The sequence below is a fragment of the Myotis davidii genome, unplaced genomic scaffold (genome assembly GCF_000327345.1).
Source record: "Myotis davidii unplaced genomic scaffold, ASM32734v1 scaffold228, whole genome shotgun sequence".
Lineage (NCBI taxonomy): Eukaryota > Metazoa > Chordata > Mammalia > Chiroptera > Vespertilionidae > Myotis > Myotis davidii.
In genome coordinates this window covers 4,009,809-4,016,326 of record NW_006300104.1, presented here as the reverse complement: position 1 = coordinate 4,016,326, position 6,518 = coordinate 4,009,809, and the positions used below count along the sequence as shown (strand labels likewise).

Here is a 6,518-nt window from a genome sequence, read left to right as displayed (position 1 = left end):
TATTCCACAAAATAGGCTGGACATCTTAATGTTTAATTTTAGGATATTTCATATTCTTCTTAATCAGCAAAATTATTTTAATTATTTTAGTATAATGATGACAATGCATTTTGGCTTGCTATAGATTGAAGTTATTTAATAATTATAATTTTTTTCATGTTCTCTTTAAACATTCCCCTGATTCCTTATTAAGACATACTTGTGGAAATTGTCACATCTTAGCTTTTATATTATTCATACTGTAGAAATTATATTTTTTATGTTTCAAATCATCTGGACATTTTATTTCTTTAAGAGTAATTTTACATGTACTCTGAGAGAAGACAAATCAACAGTTCTTGGAAAGCTGCTAAGAACAGTACTATATTTACTTGTGTTATGTGGTGAGAATTGGTTATTGATAACGAAGCAGCAACCATTTGCGAGTAGCAAGAATGGAATTTCTTTATTATTTAAATCAGCATAGTATCCTTATACACTATTTTATATGTTTATTATGTGACATTTGGTCCATTAAAGGAATATATAAAACATGAAATATAATTTAGAAATTATAATAAAAGGAATACCTATAGACCTACAATCCAATTTAAGAACTAGGACATTACCAGTACTATTAAATCTACCAATGTTTCCCAGCCCCATCATTTCTCTGCCTTCCCCTCAGGGATAATTGCTGCAATGCATGTTGTATTTTACATTAAAAACTAGGGGCCCAGTGGATGAATTCGTGCATCTTGAAAGGAACTAGGTGCCACAAGGCTGCGGTGGGCACAGGGGCAGGTCTCAGTTTATCCTCTGTGCCCCCGCCCGGCCCCTCCTGCTGCAGCTGTGGCTCCCCTGTCTGCCAGCAGCCCCGCTCCCGCCACAGCTGCTCCCACACACTGATGGTGCTGGCCCCGCTTGCACCTGCTTTCAGCATGGAGTAATTGGTGCCGTCGCTGGCAGCGGGTGCGAGAGGCAGCTGCCGGCCCTGATCACCCTTCAGGAGCAGGGGGAGGTGGAGAAGCCCTGAGGGGTGATCCGGGCTGGCAACCACCGCTCGCACCCACTGACAGCACTGAGTGATAGGGGCTGTCACCGGCAGCGGGTGCGAGTGGGGCCAGCATGGGCAGCAGGTGTGAGCGCTGGGCGGGGCTGTGGTGCATGGGAGCAAAGAATTTTCAGTAACCACCAGAGGCTCACCCCGATGACTGCAACCGGCACCCTGCCTTGGTCTGGCGCCCCCACTCACCTCCACCATCCCGCCGCCGATGTCCACCATATTCTGCGCTCTGCCACCTGCTGCTGGCGCCCGCCATTTTCCATGCACACCCCCTGGTGATCAGTGCATGACATAGCGACTGGTTGTTCCATTGTTCCTCTGTTCGGTCTATTTGCATATTAGTGTTTTATATATAAAAATAATTTTACTATATATATGTCCTTAGAAAGATATCATTTACTTTTGCTTATGTTATTGCATGTAATTATAGTTGATTCACTTTTACTATGGTATAATATTTCATTGTGTAACTATTCCACAATTAATTTGTTCATTTTCCTGATGATAGCCATTGCAATGCTGCAATGAACATTGAATTCTTGCACATATCTACTTGTATGTGTGAGATATCTCCTTGTGTATGTGTGTGGGGGGGTGTGTGTGTAAGCATGCATTAGCACATCATAGTTACTCTAGAGTAGATTTTTATGAGTAGAATTGCTGGGTCATAGAATATACATGATCAACCTTAAAGATAAAACCAGGTATGGTACTAAGCATTAGAATTTAATAATCAGAACAACCCTAACTATCAACATTTTAATAAAGGAATTGTGGCGTGGAGATGTTAAGTGTCCAAGAAGCCACATAGGCAGCAAGTTGTCTCAACAGGGTCAGATTCATGTTTAACTTTAGAACCAGACCCATAGTCAGTATATTATGGTAAGTACTCATAATCAGGTTTTAGATATAACTGCGATGCTTTTTAATGTGAATGTTTGTCATAGATCTATTTTAGAGGATAAAATCTATTGTATGTTAAACAAAAAACTTTCGTAGTTTCATGAAATTAGGAAACTAGTTTCATTTTAAATTCTGTTCTGCCAACCTTTAACATATGGCTTCCCTTCTGAAGGTCATAAGATGGCAGCTTATATCCCAGTGAGCATCTGCATTCTAGGCAAGAAGACAGTAGGGGGGAGGGTAAAAGGCCAAAGGGCAATGACTTTCATTCATATCCCACTGGCAGACTCTTTATCTGTAAGGATAGCTGGGAAACGTAGCCTTTTAGTTGGGCACATTCTGCCCTTAATTATATGGGGATTTTGTTAATAAGAAAAAGAGAGAGACATCTTGGATAGGCACCAAAAAGTTTCTGCACATTTATGTCAAGCCCAAGTGAAGAAAATTGTACCTCTTCCATTTACAAAGGATGGTATTATAGTTGTTGGTTTTTAATTATTGAGAAAACGTGTTTATAAAAACCTATCTCTACTTCTGCCTGTAATTACTAATCATGTTTGAACCTGATACGAGGTTAAACATTAGGTTGCATCACATTAAATTTTATTTTTACATTACCCCAGTGTATTGGTGCTTAGAAATAGGGTAGGGACTGAGAAAAAAACAAAAACAAAAAACACCTAAAAAATGAAGTGATTTGATGCATGTTGGAGGAATTGAAGCAGGAGACTGAAAGGAGTACAATAATTGAGTGGAAACAAATCAGAAAAGAATTTGAGTGCGAGGATAACTTCTAAGGGAATTTGGCCTAGGCAGACAGAAATTATCTAGAAAAAAGATACTAGTTTATGGGTATTTCTTGAAACCAGGAGATTTCAAACTAGGAAGTTATTTACAGATTAGTGTTATCTACCCTTTGAAGTAAACCTATGGATAAATAAACAGAGGTGACCTTGTCTCCTCACTGCTGAGGACTGCTGAGAAAAAGATGTCTAGTTCATATTGGGGATAAAAGCAAGGATAAGGGTAGAAGAAAAATAAAATTATAGTCTATATTAAAGATAATATAGGCCTGAACTGAATTGTTTAACGGGACTTATAATTTACTATGTGATGTGGTAAAATAAATTTTCTTCTGTCCCTGGAGTAGAGGGGCACTTTTTCTTCCTAGCTATCAAAGTGATAGATGCTCATTGTAGTAAATCTGGAAAATACTGAAAAAGAGAAGGAAAGACATCCCTCCATAGGAAGATAACTACTGTTACCTTTAGTATATTTTTTAAATAGTATACTTTAAAATATACTATATCTATATGATGGTGTTAGATCATCAATTATGTATATTATGTACATTTTGGAGGATAAGTATTTTCAGACAAGGGCTGCTATCTTGAAGTTTTTCTCTTTTTTTTGCCAATTTTGTATTTTTAAAATAAATTTGTTATGTAAATCAGGATGAAGATAAAGATTTTAACTTGCCTTTTCATGGAAACATTGTGACAGATTTTATGCAGGACCTCAGCTGTGGTTTCTCCATCACCCCATTTAGAAAGAAGTTGATAGAGTGGCCCTAGGGAAGAAAGCATATGTATACACACTATAACCATTTAATAATGCTTGGGCAGCTGAGTACGGACCGAATACTGGGATGGTATAATACAGGTCATATAGTTCTTTCCTTAGAGAATTAAAAATACTTAAGAAAGCTGAGCAGCTCACAAGAATGTACTTTATAGCCATCTCTTTCCTTAAATTGCAAAGTACAGTACTTAGATTTGTGTTTTAAGTTCTAAAAGTCCTAAGTAGTCTTATTTTTAATATTTTCCTGACTTCACTATTTCAGGCAATACATGGAACAAATGTTCCTTTCATAGTTTTAGCAATCTCTTTTAACTTCATTTAGTTGAAAACTTTAAAGTTTTGGATAACTTTAAACATATGTAATAGGATAATTGACAGTATACTATAATGCATCCCAAGTAATCATCACCAGCCTTAACAATTATCAAGTCATGGCCAATCAAATTTCATTTTTATCATCTACCGACTTTTCTTCCTCTTTTGTTATTTTGAAGTGGGTCCAGGACATATCATTTTATCTGGTGATAATTTGGTATTTCTTTAAAGATAAGTATGCTTTAAACATAATTATAATGCCATTATTGTACCTAAAATTAGCAATTATTTAATACCAGTTATCCACTTAGTGTTCAAATTTCCAATAGTCTGAACTACATTTTTTCTTTGTTGGTAATTTATTTGAGTTAGAATCCATTGCAGTTGATTGATATATCTCTTCAGTTTCTTTTAACCCATAGGATGCTTTTTATATCCTCTTTTTCTTATTCTTTGATTTTTGAAGAAACTGGGTCATTTATTCTGTAGAATTTCTACCTTGTCTGGATTTTTGCTTATGTCAGTCCCGTGATAGAGCTTTACAGGCGTCTTTGTTCTTTGTATTTTCTGTAAATTGGTAGTTGATTCTAGACACCGTTTAGTCTTAAAATGAGGAAAGAAAAACTGTGTGTGTTTTTTTCCATCTCAAGGTTTGCAGTTAATCAGCTGACTTGAACTCCTGCTACCCAGGACCAGAGGAAGAATAGACAAAATGGCAAAAGATCGTTGGATCTCTTGTCTAATGCCAGGCACATTTATGTTTAAAAAAGAAACTGATCCAAGAACTGACAAATTGAACCATTTTCCAATGAAAGTCACATTAGTGTTAATTTAATGATTGTAAGACAAAACAAATTTTTAATAAAAAAATTCTTTATATTAGTTAAATCTCATTTTCATCTTGTAGAGTTAATGAAGAGGAGGTGGACACCAGGGTGTAAAGCAGAGGACCTTAAACTTTAGCATCAAAATAACTTGGAGGTCTTGTGAAAACAGGCTGCTGGGCATTATCCCAGAGTTTCTGATTCATTCAGGGAGGAGTCTGGGAATTTACATTTTTAACAAGTTTCCAGGTGATGTTGATGCTACTGATAAAGAGACTACACTTTGAGAACGTTTAGGTTCAAGTTTAAGGGTCTGAATTAGAATTCTTTGGAGCTTTTAAAAAACCAAAAACCACCAGTCTTGAAGATGCTCTGCTGGGGTCTGGGCATCTCTTTTTATAGGAAGGAAGGAAGGAAGGAAGGAAGGAAGGAAGGAAGGAAGACAGACGTTGATCGGATGCCTCCAGTATGCATCCCGACCTGGGATGGATCCTGCAACCTTGGTATGTGCCCTGACCAGGGATCCAACCCACAACCTTTTGGTGTATGGGATGACGCTCCAACCAACTGAGCACCGGCTAGGACTGGGCATCTATATTTTTAATATATTTCGCAATGATTTTGATGTACCTCCCAGATTGAGAACTGCTATTGTAATTGTTTAATTTATCCCTCTATATTTTCTTTTTACCAAGATATGCTCATTCCTTTTTCATTTAAAAATATCATAGGCTTTTGATATTGTTATAAATGAGGCACACGTTAGGGAAGATTCATAGTTTTACATTGTGCTTTTATTGTCACAGTAGATGCCATAGTTAAAAAAAGGCAAGAGTAAAAAACAAAGCTGTTGGCACCTATCCTTGACAAATCAGCATTGATGCTTTTGCTTGCTGCAAAGCATAACTGTTATTTCAAGATGATTAATGTTTCCCAAAGGGTGATTGACAATAATTTGATCTGAGGATACCTCAATGCAGAGAACTCCTCTGTGTAATGTTAGATCCTGAACTTTTCATTAACCATTAATGTGTGTGAGCCAATGATGAGTGATGACATCTCAATCACATTTAGAGTAGAATCTTACAGATTAGACATGCCAGTTAACGTGATAAAAATTTTTGTTTTTTAATAACAATTTCTAAGGAGAGGCTCCAACTTCATACAACATATTTCTACTTTACCCTTCACAGGCTTAAAAATTTTAGGGTTTTAAAATCTTTTACCAACTTGAAAAACATGCAGAAGGGAGATTAAGACTCCCCATGTTTAAGCCATGTTCAGTTTAGTGTGAAAGCATATTTATTCAGTAATTCCTATGTGTTACTGGCAACAAAAACATGAGTTATGTACAGTTCCAATTCAAGGAGCACAGAGAGATTTTCAACCTTAATTCATCTTTAATATTCAGTCTCAGTGAGTAACCATCAGTTGTATAGACTCCTTTTCAGGTAAAATATTTTAGTGGATCTACATGTGATAGCTATAATTTTGGTAACTGTTAACTAACAAAATACATGACAAAACTATTATAAGTCATTAAATGTTTTAAATGTAGTTTGATTTTATTAATCATAACAGCATCTATGTAGGTTTGAAGAATAGTAGTATATTTGGGGACCATTATTTAGTCTGTGCGCAATATTGGTGTATATGGCTTTTTGGACCCTTTGTTATAGCTCCAAACCTCCGTAGCCCTTACTTTCAATGAAGTAAGTTCGTCATTATAGTTACTAGTAATACTTACTAATGCAAGCACGTAGGTCAATTACGATGATATTTATACACTAGTGGAGGAATTTTCATTCATATTGCCGTAGTGGGGAAGGGACAAGTCTTTTATTCCTACT

At 36.3% G+C, this 6,518-nt stretch overlaps 1 protein-coding gene across 1 annotated transcript in view; it reads left to right on the top strand.

Annotated features, from left to right (window-relative positions):
* Nucleotides 1-4,416: 4,416 nt before the first annotated feature.
* EPB41 (erythrocyte membrane protein band 4.1) overlaps nt 4,417-6,518 on the top strand; it is a 112,121-nt gene continuing 110,019 nt past the window's right edge. The window contains exon 1 of the mRNA XM_015572268.1: nt 4,417-4,421. The gene's annotated coding sequence lies outside the window, so the exon portion shown is untranslated. The remainder of the gene's footprint in view (nt 4,422-6,518) is intronic.